Source organism: Diachasma alloeum, unplaced genomic scaffold (assembly GCF_001412515.2).
Source record: "Diachasma alloeum isolate Michigan unplaced genomic scaffold, Dall2.0 Dall_scaffold_00343, whole genome shotgun sequence".
Classification (NCBI taxonomy): domain Eukaryota; kingdom Metazoa; phylum Arthropoda; class Insecta; order Hymenoptera; family Braconidae; genus Diachasma; species Diachasma alloeum.
In genome coordinates this window covers 397232-411830 of record NW_021680482.1, presented here as the reverse complement: position 1 = coordinate 411830, position 14599 = coordinate 397232, and the positions used below count along the sequence as shown (strand labels likewise).

Sequence of the window (14599 nt, the reverse complement as noted above, 5' to 3'; positions counted from 1 at the left end):
GAATAGGTTTTAAGGCTACTGTGTGTTTCACGCAGTTGCATTTTTATACTACTGTGCGTTTCACGCAGTTGTATTTTTATACACCGGTGTATTTCACGCAGTTGAAGTTTTATACTACTGTGTATTTCACGCAGTTGTATGTTTATACACCTGCGTGTTTCACGCAGTTGCATTTTTATACTACTGTGTGTATAAACACACAGGTGTATAAAACTTCAACTGCGTGAAACACACAGTAGTATAAAAATGCAACTGCGTGAAACACGCAGGTGTATAAACATACAACTGCGTGAAATACACAGTAGTATAAAACTTCAACTGCGTGAAACACACAGTAGTATGAAACTTCAACTGCGTGAAATACACAGCAGTATGAAAATTCGGCTGCGTGAAACACACAAACTTCACGCATGCGTGGAGTGTATGGAGTGTACGGGAGTGATTCACGCAATGGTGCGAATAGTCACGGCCAAAAAAATATTCATGTCATCTTTTATTTGCGTTTAGTCAATTATTTATTTCATTTTTTATTTGCGTCAATCTATACTGATATTCGTATTCGAGAAAATTGTTTACTAGTCCACTATCTCCATATCACTTATCAATTGATTCGATGTGTCTAGTTTATTGTCTAGATTTAATTTGAGAAGTAAAAGTTGAGGGCCCACGATCTCCCGTATATCCACGGTCAAAGTTACCGTGGAGCGTGTGAATAGACACTGCCTTATTAGTTGGGGCATTTTTAACGAAAATGCTACTGTAAGAGGAGAAGTACACTAAATAATTTTTCACTGAAACTCCCGGTAAGTCTTGAAAATTTCTAACAAGTAACATTTTGACGGGAAGAATTTGAATTTGAGAATTTGAAATTCCTTGGAAAATTCCTGGAATTCCAAGAATTTTTAAGGAATTGCCGGAAAATTCAAGGAAATTTGGCAGTAAATATTTACTTTCACTTGAAAATTCGTGTAATTTGCGAAATTTCCGTTTTCCTGCCACAAAAAATGGGGTTTTATTTGAATTTTCAGAGAAACTTGGAAATACATTCCACTGACTTTTTCTCCTTAAATGGAATTCAAGGTTCTTTTCCGGAAAATTCAGCCAATTTTTTTTACAGCGCATATGAAACCAGAAGAAGACTTTCGTGATTCGAGTAGTTGAAGTTTATTTGCATCATGAAGTCCAATAGTGACTTGCATTAAATCGCACGAACAATATGAATGAAGTGAGAAGCCTTTAGATCAAGTCGAACTGCACTGGAATTAAATAGAATGTGGTTCGGATCGATACGGAACCTGCTCGATTTCAAAAGCTTCTGCATCGTAATTCAAGTCACAAATAGATTCCATGATTCAGGGCCCGTAAAGAAGTACAAACATAACTCAAATTTTGAAGAATGAAATTTGAAATGAATTCTAGATGGATGTTAATATAAATAAAAACATTCCGGTTAGTTTGGGCTCAACGGAAAGTCTATTATTATTGATAAAAAATAATTTAGAAGTATGTTACCATCAAAGTGAAACTGGAAAACCCAAAGATGGAAACTTTACTAATTTAAGGGGTTGAAGGTTGCTCAAATCAATAGTACGTCATCAATCGTCATTTTGTCCGAATTTTTCGTGCCAAATTCTGGAAATTTTTATCGTGTTCAAGTTCTACTGAAATTTCAGAAAATCTTGTCATTGAAAAATCAAATATTCCATTGATTTTCTGTTCAAATGATCTGGAAATCAATAGAATACTCGATTTTTCCGTTCAATTATTCTCTGATAATTCAGTAAAATCGGGAAAATTCAGGAAAAAAATGAAAATTCATGTCATTTGGTTTCGGAATATCTATGTTCCACTGAAAATTCAGTCAAGTTGTGAAATTTCCATTTCACTCGCACTGAAAACTCATGAATTTTCGTTAATTCTTCTCAAAACTTGAAATTTCACAACCATTTTTTTCCTAAATCCGATACAATGTCATCCTCATGAGATTTCAGTAGCGAAGCGGTCAACCGGGTTAAGTCGATTTTGACTATTTGCCAGTCGTTGACGAATATCTCGGAATTTAAAAGAGATAGAAGAATTTTTTTTGTCGTTGCCTTTTTTGTGGAGTCAATCGCGGGTTATAAAAAAAGTCACTAGAAAAATGTTGCTATCTCTCTTAGATTCGGAGATATTAATCAAGAACTGGCCAAAAGTAAAATCGACTTAACCCGGTTTACCGCTTCGCTACTGATTTACTATAATATTTCCTATGAAATTTCAAAAAATTTCTAACAGTGTAATTCAAAAAACGCCTGCGCCTTGATTCAAATTTCGAATACATCTTAGATTCACGTCATCATAAACATCTTGAATCAAGATTTCCCCAACAGTACGAACTTGATGAACCCAAATAGAGTAGACTGTGTCGGAAACCCATATCTTCCAAGAACCTGTCCCCCTCCCGAGCTCCCCACCAGCCCCAAAATTAACACAACCCAATCAGCCTCCCAAAACATTACCTCAACTCGCTCTCAACCCACAAAAAAAATCAAGCGCCACGAAAACAAGAAGACCGTAAAATGCATAATTGATCGTTGTCAGAATAGTGGGGGTACGTTCCCTCCGGACAGTGAGTATGCGCGCGCCGTATAAACTATCCGGTTTGGTGCCCCCGAAGATCGGATCTGCGGGGGCCCAGAGAGTGTGCCTCGTAGAAGGTAAAGGTTTATCTCGGTACGTCAGAGCCCGACGCGCATTACTCCGGAAACTCAAGCCTCCCCTGAATTTTTTTCACTCGCCCATCATTCCTCTCTCATATCCTCTCGACAATTACATTCCACGTAGTCAACCGTTGACTAAAAAATTGATGTAAGAACGGATAGAGGTGAAAAATATTTCTTATTAATTATGGCGCAAGTTCAGCCAGGTATAATTGCTAATTAGTTGACGTAATACCGGTAACGAAGCATCTTTTCGTAGTTTATCCCCCTTGCGAATCTCTTTTACGATATTCTCTCCACTCGCTCTCGGTTCGCTTCCTCGTTTGCCTCATGAACGCCTTTATTCCACGTTCCGTTTTTTTTTTCTTTTTGATTGAATAAAGGCAAAAAAGCGAACGGTGGGGAGAAAAAAGGGAAAGAATCAAACAAAAATAAGGAAAAAAGGAGAAAACAGTGTCACGGGAACTGAGAAAAACCGAGTAGAGGCTAAAGCAAGTACAGGGGTGACGCTCGACGTCTCTCGCCAGCGTATAAATAGGAAAATTATGGTTATCGTCGTAACGACCCACGCGTCGGCGTAGCCGGCAATTGTCCACCCCGTTGACACGTTGAATATATACACGCACTTGCGTAATAAACATTGTAAAATTGCTTCTGCCGCGTGTGTATGTGTGTTTTTTCGTCCAATCGTCCTGGACTGGATGGAATCCGGATATTTCGTGGAAGGAAGAGAAACGTAAATATTGTGCTTGAGTTTATCAGTGCGTGGTAGTCCCTTGTCTTATCAGTTAACCCTCACAGTTGGTTTATCTCGAGTGTATTTTCTTTGCCGATGTTTGTTTTTTGATGTTTTTCCGAAAGGATATGGCGTTATGAGTGCCAGGGAATGATTGCTGCTGCTTTATTTCGGTATTTCGGGGAGGAAGGCACAAAATTTTTAGCGGATTTTGCGGAGGTTGAATGCGCGAATTGTGTGATTGGACAGGCAGAGGATTTCATGGAGTGCTGTCCTTTCTAAAATCCTTTAAAAAAAAAAACAAGTGGGAAATTGCTCTTGTATTGCATAGTACAGTTTTTTTTGCTAATAAATTAGCAATACGCTTCCGAATGGTTATTTTGCACATCATTTCCTTCTATCATGCATAATTCATTGTTTATTTCACTTTATTAAATTGAATAAGATTTATTTTTAACTAAGTTTGTCAGATTTTCAACTTAGTTGAATGTTATTGTCATCATTATTCTTGTTATCTCTTTCTTCTATACAACCGATTGTCTTTTATCCAGTTATATCTCTCCCCTTAGCCTTTCGATAAAATATTAATAGAAAAATTTTATTTATAGGTACTTGAATGAGTTTGAAACATCACACTTGAAGATTTGAACATTTCTCTCCGTGAATCGTCATAAAAATCAAATTAACCAATATAGCTATCGTAATCATTTTTTAACTCCGACTTAATGGCATTAAAACAAACATTTTAAGCTATGATTGAATTCACTTGAAGCATATTCAAAGATATCTCCAGAATTCTGATTTTCAAAAAATATACAATTTTGGCGAATTTTGAAATAAATCAAAATAACGATTAGTGTCATCGCCTTCATCTTCGAACTCGGTCAAAGAGATATTCAAACAAATTTTTTAAGCCATCATTCAATCAATTCAGAAATTTTTTTTAGTTATCGTGGGACAACTGATTTTCGAAAAAAATCGAAAATTAAAAAACTACTCGATGAATTAAATTTTAATTAATGTCGATGGATAGGGCTCAGCAATACCTACATTTCAGAAAAAGGAATGATTTAATTCCATGGATTCACTAGCGAAGAATTGAAGGAAAACTTGGCCACAGAAACTTTACGTATGGACATGGTCTAAAAATTCAATTTTCAGACTTTTTGGATCATAATGGGTCGATGTAACGCAAACAAGTCAAAACTTAAATTTGAACGACTACAATGTTTCCCTTCGGAAGCAATAAAACAATCGAAACTATCTGACAGCAAATCCCCAATTTTTCAATTTTTTTATTTTAGCATCCAAATCTGACGGTTTATTCTGCTTAAAAAAATTACATCGTATTCAGGTTAACACAGTATCATATAGTACATTCTTCGTTTTTCGATAATTTACTTGAGTCTTAAATATTTATTCCGAAAGAGGCGAAAAAGGCGTCTGTAAGTTTTAATGTCTTTCTACCAATCCCCAATTGTTAAAATTCACATTGATGAATTTTCTCAAAATAGTAGAAGCACAAAACTTCAATTTGAGAACGAACGAAATAAATTGGAATTCAGGATTAATTGTATTTAGCCCCGCTGACTCAATCCGAAATCAAGATATTCATCAGTATTTTAAATTTAACCTCGTCTTCCTATTCACGCGTTAAAACGAAAGAGGCAAAGGGTCAGCTTTCAGGGGACCCGAGGGGGTAAATCCCGAGCCTCGTGGCTCGGTCTGACCATCAGTAAACCGCGTGTCTCGAGACCGAGGCAGAAGGGCGAGGAGTAAAAAAACAGAGAGAGGAGAGGATCCCTGAAATGATCGACGATTCCTGAGTAGGTTCAGTCGAGCCCCAGAGACTTCCCCTGCCGGAGACTTACACCAGTGTCTCTCAAATTTTTTCCACAAGCGCTTCCTCATCTCACTCGAATTATTCTCAAGGACCTGTTACATCACACTGCGCTAGAAACATTGAAGGTCAATGGCAACCATCAACACGAGAACAATGTGCATGAAAAAAATCCTCCCAATTCCTGTCTAGAAAACCAACATCACGTCAATTAAACTCATTACATCATAAACATAAACATAGGCGAGAGATTTGGAAGAAATAATACATTTCATTTGAAATTTTTCCATTCGTTTCAACAATTTTTTGTTGGAAACACATGAACTCATACATTTTTCAATGAAAAATATTTTTATTTCATGAAATGAATAATTTATTTCAAATAAATTCTGGGTTAAAATTGAATAAATAAGTAATTAATTCGTCCCGTTCGCTGTCCAAATAATAAATTGATTTCTAAATAATGAAGTCTTCATTTGGCTCAAGGGAAGATTTATTTATATTCATTTGATGTGATGACAATTTGAATGAAATGGGAGTTTAAACTTGAATGAAGTCGTTATTTATTGGAAATTTACAGGGAAAAAGCTTATGAAACTTCAAATTTCAGTTGAAAATTCAAATCTAAATGCAAATAATTTTATAATCCCACAACTTACTTAAATTTTCAATTAATTAGAATTTTTCCAAATAAATTCACTGGCATTTCTTTTTTTTTTTTTTTTTTTTCAATTTTTACGGAACAATAGAAACTGAAATCTACAGTTCCTATTGATTCACAAAAATTTTGAGCCGAGAATTTTCAGCCGTAAAGTCATGAATGCTCCAAAATTGTCGAAAATTTTTCGATCGAATTGAGGATGTCCAGCTGCATATTATTCAATTTATTTGGGGATGGAGCAAAGGAATTTGGAGTTTAATAAAAACAATGCTCTTTAAATTGTTATTTAAGGATAGTCTTCTTCTTCTACTTATTTAATTGTTAAAATGTCTCGCGACCGGTTACGCATTCTGATTTTTCGTGCAGCGTGAATTCAAACCTATCGCAAATACTCAAGAAAGATTAACGCTGTCCAAATATCTTTCACAGTTTGGTGCAGACTAAACTATAGATTCAAACATTTTCAATCATCAAAATTGTCAATTAAATTGCGTGAGGAAATTAAAAAAAAAATCATGAATATTCAGCGTCATTCAAATTACATTTTGCACAAAATTATTATTTTTCAAACATTCGTAGTTTATCAATAAATAATTGAAATTGTTTAAACTTCCAGAAACATTATTTTATTAGACATGAAATCGATTTCTCGTAAAATTCTGAATGTGAATAAATTGGCTACGTTTACGGACAAATGATTCTTATGGCGAAAAAATAATTATTTATAAATTATTTACAGAAAATGCTCGTAATTTTCAAAAATTGCAATTTTCAAATTATTTCATCAATCTTCCTGCAAAAGTGAACATTCTAATTTTCTTCAGATTGTTAAAATATTCTCTAACGCTTCAAAATAATCCCCCCCCCCCTTCCCGTCCACCGCAAAACGTCAAATCCTGCATTTCTATTTCGTGACACTCAGGTGGATGACCAATCAGCTGACTTTTTTTCTTTGCATTTCGCCGCGACAAAACCGAGAATAAAAAAATTCTCTCACCTACATAAAATTCTGAATATGAATAAATTGACTACGATTACGGACAAATGATTCTTATGGCAAAAAAATGATTATTTATAAATTATCATTTTGTTTTCTGTTTTTGTATCGTCCAGAGCCTTCGAAAAACTTCTTTGAAAGCCTTCAACAATAAAATCAGTACAATACAAATGGCTAAATCATTAATACACCGCCGACGTAAATAAATAAATCATGCTCGGGGATTCATTGGTGAAGTGGAAAGATGAGTACAGTTCGTCCGTAAGATTAGAGGCCTCGCGTAAGCCAAAGAGGGTACTCTCCGAATTGTATAAAGGGTACATAGCTCAACCCGTGAGGGGCGAGGGTGGGAAGGGGGGGGGGAGAGACGAGGGGGATAAATGGCAAGCAACGATTGGTGGAATTTTTGGCGAACTCGAGCCTCGATTGGCTGGAACCGGTTCTCCTTGGTACAAAGGGAAAGAGAGGCATCCTAAAACGAATGTGCGATGCTTTTTCGGTGGCTTTCCTTCCTTCTTCCTCGTTCACGTTCTCTACAACCACTTTGTTGATCCTCTCCCCCTCCTATCCCATTAGGGAAACATCCAGCTAAAGTTTTGGGCCCACAGGTACCTGGGACTGTAGTAACACAAGGCCCTTGTCTCAATGCAATTTTAGTTGGCACTAAAATTCAATGTCTCAGGCTGTTTGTTCAGGGGAAAAATGGGAAAATTGAGTTTAGGGCGGAGGGGAGAGGGGCTGAAAATACATGAGATAGCGTGTAATTCAGTTTTCAGTGAATGACACGAGACTGCGGTTTCGAAAACTTTGGAAAATGTGTTTAGTTACAAGTTTACATGGATTCCCTTTTAGTGTTGCACACGGGCTTTCGATTTCTTTGGAGAGGGGAGGGATTTAAACGGCAAATGTTTCTCGGGAAATAATTCAGGTGATTTAGAATGCTCTTTTGTGGGGGGAAACTAGGTTGCGGTGAGGATGGCTTTTTGAGGCGAGTAGACTTCTTTAATATGACATTCGTAAATAGCTATTTTCAGAGTTAACGAAATTTGTGAGGGAAATTCGAGGGAGTATAGTCGTCTTAAAAGCCAGCCAACTTGAAATATAAATGTCGTATTGATTCAGCGAGGTGGGGGAAGTCACTATCTCTTTGGGGAGGTATTTCATTTTATCGTGATTATCATTGTCGGGATTTTTAGTGTCGGTTGGTTCGGTTGGGCTGTGATTGTCTCGATAGGATATCGGGGGGACTAATGTTATTGATTATTATGGGAGATAGTCGACTGTTTCTGAGAGATTGTGGAGTTTTTTACTTGATTTTGGAGAGAAAGAGTGGAAATGATGAAAAAAATTACGTTTTGGTGGAGATAATTCTTTCTAACATCGCGGAGGCGAACGGTTTTGTGAACTGAGAAAATATGTTATGAGTTTGAGAATATTTCTTCGTTGCTTGAAATTTTTTGGCGGAAATTTCTGGTGCACGTCGTGGAATTTTTGTTTAAATGATAAATTTGATGATTTTCTCCCTCTAAAACTAATTCAATCTCTCCCGTTAATATTACAAGTCAACTATCTTATTGATTAATTATATTGATTGGGGACCTAATGGTACTGATTATTATGGCAGATAGATAGTCGCCTATTGCCGAGCGATTACGGAGTTTTTCTTCGATTTCGTAGAAAAAGAGTGGCCATGGTAAAAAAAAATAACACTTTCGTCCCGATAATTTTTTTATACCTCACGAAGAGGAAAATATCTTTGTGGATTGAGGAAATTTGTTATGAATTTGAGAACATTTCTTCAATTTTGAAAATTTTCTGGGTGAAATTTCTCGTAGAGTTGTTGAGAATTTTTATAACATTAATTCCACTAAAATTTTAAGGAGTTTGTAGATGAAATTCCAAACTTTTGTGGGAAAATCAATGACGACTGTAAATTTCAATTCAATTAGCGTCTAAGAATCGATAGAAATGAGCAAATTTAGGTCAATATATTATTGAATTTTAAAAGAATTAAAAATTCAAGACTGAGAATTCTCGTCTTTTTTCCTAAAAAAATTTTGGATCATTGATTATAAGTGAAACCTCAAAATTCATGATTTTTTCCCTCTAAATCGATTGCAATGTCTTTTCCCTGAATATTATTAGTCAACTCTCCATGAAATTTCAATTTTTATCCAACATCGTTCCTGTCCGAGAATTTAAAAATTGAACAGATTGAAATTATCGTCATTGAAACTCGGGGAAATTTCATCCTAAATTCAATAAAAGATTCATCATCTCGAGGACTATTGGGCCAAAACAGTTTGTCTATTCTCTAATGTAGGATGCAATTCCTGACTTTTCAATGGCAAAATGCAACTTTTGATATCATCGTGATCAATTTTCACAAATGGAGAGAATTTTCCAGGATTGATGAACATTACTAAAGCCACAGAAAGAGTTATGTTGTGGTATTTTTCAAGATACCGACCAAACTCTTTTTATTTGATAAAATCAATCTTTCTAATATCTCGAGAACTACTGGGCCAAAACAGTTTATCTTTTCTTCAGTTCAGGGTCAAATTCCCCTGACTTTTCAACAACAGCAGTTACAACCTTTCATGTCATCACGTTCGCACATAACAGAGAGAGAGAGGGAATTCAAGAACGATTTTCTTGATTATAAAAAATTCTCCTCAATGTTACGTCCCTGAAGGCAAAGAAAGATCCACGTTGCAGAAGTAGTTCTCGAGATATAAATAGAGATTTTTTCCACCACAACACGTGGTCGAATAGTCGTGGGAAAAGTGTTTTTTGAAAATTTCCCTGACTTTTAATGACACCAACTGCAATTAAATATGAATAACAATATAAATATGAATAGCATGATATATTCATATGCAGAAGCAATTAAAGATCACAATCTTTTATTAATTGTGCATCTTGAAGACAACGAAAAGGACACGTGTCGCCGCAGTATTCTTTGAGACGCAACAGAAAAACTTTTGATTTTATAAAACTAATGCATCTCATCTCTTGACAATGACTAAATCAAAATAGCTCCCCTTTTTTTTCTATTTAACATTAACTTTCTCCGATGTCTCAATGTCAGGAGATGCAAGATTTCGTACTATTATCCTGTCCTTACGCAGGAGGAATTCAAGAATATGTTGGCGAACATAACATTTTCCTCGATTATACATCCTGGGGGCAATGAAAATGACTCGTGTTGCTCCAATGTTGATAATTTTTCACAGATAATTAGTTTGAAAATTTTGAGGAATCAAAGACCTTCTGTTATCCCTTAAAATTTTCCTAAAGTTGCGCGGGTAATTTTCGTCTGAATTTTCCGTGTAAAACCCCGGAAACTTTTATTATGTTGAATTTCCACTGAAATTTTAGGAAATCTTCATTGTTGAGAAAACAAATATTGCATTGATTTTCTGTTTCAATAATCGTAAACTCAATAAAAGTTTTCAATTAAGTTTTCAGTTCAATTATTCCGTGAAAATTCAGAAAAATGTGGAAAATTCCGGGAAAATTTGAAAATTCAAGTCATTTTGTTAATCCGTGTAATGTCTCGTAAATTAGGACCGGGTGGGGCAAAATAGACTCATTAATTTTTTCCCTGAAATGTCAATGACTCATTGCATGCCTGATGAAATGGGATAATTTATGTTTCCCCCACGAAAAGTACAACTATTTCCTCTCTAATCAGCCTGGCATCAGCTCAATTAATCGATTTCTCTCTGCTTTATGAATAGTAAAGAAAAATTCAAGTGTTCGTTTTACTCCACTGTTTATGCTACACTGAGAGAAAAATTGCCGAGTTCTCAAAGAAGTCTTACTTGTGCCAAAAAAATCGCTTGTCAAAACTTATCAAAAAAGGATTTTTTTGTCCGAAACATGTGAAACCTGCGCCGCGATTGAAAATTTTTATTGTAAAAATAGATTTAGTCTTTTCAAAAAAATTATATTCTCTGTGCAAGCAAGAAGTGTAATTTCTAGCACTACTTCCTCGTTATTCGATGTTCCTGACAAATGCTCGTTTTATATGAAACGAGGGAGTTTAGTTTGTCGTTTCGGCAATTCAATAATTACAGACAAAAACTGAATTCTTAAATGAAATAAGGACATAACAGCACTCTTGTGACAAATAATTATTTTTTTGGTAATTTTCAATTAACGATTTTGTCCACCCAAACAAGACTCGTTTGAGAATTTGTTCGTTTTTTCTCTCCGTGTAGATCAAGACACATAATCCATCCCAATTCAGTCTGGATTTTCCCTGTCATTTCAATGACACCAGTTGCAACCGCTGATATCATAATGTCCGCAGTAAAAATAAAAAATATTCTCAATCCACCGAAATTTCCCTCGATTCAAGAAAAAAGCCTCGTTAATACCAGAATAAAAACAGTGTACGTTCCTTCAGACTGTAACTTAGGGGCAAAATATTTCTTGATAAACCTCCCTTTACAAAAGATACGTTTATCCAGAACTTATATGAATGATCCGCCTCTCGAGCCAAATATTTCTTTGTTTGAGACTTTTAAATTCGAACTGAACAATAATTTTTTTGGCATTTTACAACCAACGATTTTGTCCACCCAAACAAGACTCATTTGAGAACTTGTTCTTTTTTCTCTCCGTGTACACCAAGCCCCATATCCATCCAAATTCAGTCTGAAATTTCAATGACACCAATTGCAAACGCTGCTATCATAACGCCTACAGGAAAAATAATCAAAAAATATTCTCAATCCACCAAAATTTCCCTCGATTCAAGAAAAAAGCCTCGTTAATACCAGAATAAAAACAGTGTACATTCCTTCAGACTGTAACTTAGGGGCAAAATATTTCTTGATAAACCTCCCTTTACAAAAGATATGTTCATGCAGAACTTATATGAATGATCCGCCTCTCGAGCCAAATATTTCTTTGTTTGAGACTTTCAAATTCGAACTGAACAATAATTTTTTTGGTATTTTTCAACCAATGATTTTGTCCACCCAAACAAGACTCATTTGAGAACTTGTTCTTTTTTCTCTCCGTGTACACCAACCCCATATCCATCCAAATTCAGTCTGAAATCTCAATGACACCAATTGCAAACGCTGCTATCATAACGCCCACAGCAAAAATAATCAAAAAATATTCTCAATCCACCAAAATTTCCCTCGATTCAAGAAAAAATCCTCGTTAATACCAGAATAAAAACGGTGTACGTTCCTTCAGACTGTAACTTAGGGATAAAATATTTCTTGATAAACCTCCCTTTACAAAAGATACGTTTATCCAGAACTTATATGAATGATCCGCCTCTCGAGCCAAATATTTCTTTGTTTGAGACTTTTAAATTCGAACTGAACAATAATTTTTTTGGCACTTTACAACCAACGATTTTGTCCACCCAAACAAGACTCATTTGAGAACTTGTTCTTTTTTCTCTCCGTGTACACCAACCCCATATCCATCCAAATTCAGTCTGAAATCTCAATGACACCAATTGCAAACGCTGCTATCATAACGCCCACAGCAAAAATAATCAAAAAATATTCTCAATCCACCAAAATTTCCCTCGATTCAAGAAAAAAGCCTCGTTAATACCAGAATAACAACAGTGTACGTTCCCGCAGACGTAATACGTACGAACAGACGACCCTTTGTTCTCCCCCGCCATAAACTGTGACAGTTTTCAAACTTTAAAACCCCCCGAACGTGTAAAGATATAAAGGTATTCCCTCAAAATAGAAAACCAAAAATCAGGTATACCCCATTCTTACCAGCGATAAAGCAGAACTCCACTGTGATGACTAGGCGAATGACCCCTCGACACGGGGAGACGATATCATCCCGTCCGCGTACTTCACCAGAAAAATGCGTATCCTCCGTTCACCATAACAAAACCATTAAATTATACCCGACCAACTCGAATAAATTCCCAGTTAAAAACACCTCCTGCACTCTCTCGAAACCAAGAAAAAAAACACTCGGGAAAAACTTCCCGGCCGTTCACTGGGCCACCGTCGGCCTACATGTTTGTCATTGTTGCTAGCAGCATTCTCACAAAAAAAAAACAGTGTTTTATGTCTTCAAGCACTTTTAACGCCCTGTGATTCCGAGACTATTGACCACTGGAGCATAATCATGTTCGTGAAATTCAACTTGTCGAGTTATTGCGCTCTGTTAACAGTTGTTCACGTCGATTGACACGTGAAATCGTGGAGAATGTAGATTTTCACGAGAAAACCGGGCTTTTTTCACTCCAGGCTGTACGAGAATTTCAGCTCCGCCGGCTGGGCTTCGGTTATATTCCCTTTAACTCTGGGGCGCCGGCCGGTAATACAGCTTAAAGGCGTTATAACACAAGCACTGCACCGTACATATCCCCCCCTAAACCGAAAAAAAAATGGAATATCGATTTCACTGATTCAATATTGAAACTTGAAACGATATTCTCAGCGAAAAAATCATCCACTGTTCCCCATAATTCAGGGAATTACTTGAATTTAACATCCGACGGTGGACGAAGTGTTCTCTATCCACTCACACTTTGTTCAGCATCGTGAACTTTTTTTTAATTGGCTCAACGTATTCACGGCGTCACGCTCACTGGAATCCTATCGTGACACTACCATACGTGCGTTTAACTTCCGGTTTTAATTTGTATGATCGCTTTGCGGAACGGAGTAGCATGTTCACCGTCCGACGGCTCAATTGTGACTGCATGAGATGATTTTACTCCGAGGTATTCCCCCACTACTGAGTGCTGGCTGGTAGGGCACGCCCACGTGGTGGCGATGGGCCGCTTGGCCACGCCCAGGTTGTACCACTTTTAGTTATTAAAACACCTGCACAGGGGTTTTTAACGCCACCCTGACGATTGGGGGGTTTGCAGGGGGGAAATTTTGGGTTTTAATTGGGGAGTCTGCGGGGGGATTTTTTACTTGGGTCTGCGCGGCGGCGGGAGGGGGGCAATCAATGTTTTTTGGAATTTGAGGGGGTTGTCGGATTTTACTGGAAATATGAAAGTGGCCGGAGGGGAGAGGGCTGATGCGAGAGTGAGTGATTGATGATTGCAGTTGGTTTTGTTGTTCGCGAATGATGCGGGTGAGGAGTTTTTCGGAATGAATTTTGAAATCTTTGGATACGGTTTGAAACACGATTGCATAGCGATATTCTGGGACGATTTAATTTATTAGCAACATTATTATTATTTGCGAATTCTTCTTGTCATTGGATTTGTTCGGTATCTACGAAGAATCATTCGTCCGATTTTTTTTCAGTTGATGGGGAGTTTGGGGAGGACTTTTTATTTGCGTTTGCGACTGATTAATGGAGTTGATCCGCTTTGAGAGAAGACAAGTCGATCTCATAGTTATATTCTTGGGCAATAAAATGTTTTAGAGCAAAAGATTCTCAGGACTTTGATTTTTTGCGAATGATGCGAGTCGTGAATTTTTCTGCTCCGATTTGACGGAAAAGGAGAGAAATTCATAATGATATTCGAGGATATCCATAGCAGAGCCGATTTTTTAGCACTAAATAAGTTGAAGAATTTAACGGGATTCTTTTTCCTATTGCGACAAATTATTATTATTATTATTATTATTATTGTTGTTGTTGTTGTCACTATTATTATCATGAATTATTAGGTTCATTCGGTGTCATCAAATGTACCATT

At 36.5% G+C, this 14599-nt stretch overlaps 1 protein-coding gene across 7 annotated transcripts in view; it reads right to left on the bottom strand.

The window, feature by feature from the left end:
- Window positions 1-13617, bottom strand: part of LOC107040773 — a 75964-nt gene extending 62347 nt beyond the window's left edge. For all 7 annotated transcript variants that reach the window (XM_015260992.1, XM_015260993.1, XM_015260994.1 and 4 more), the window contains exon 1: window positions 12699-13617. The gene's annotated coding sequence lies outside the window, so the exon portion shown is untranslated. The remainder of the gene's footprint in view (window positions 1-12698) is intronic.
- Between the last annotated feature and the right edge of the window lie 982 nt (window positions 13618-14599).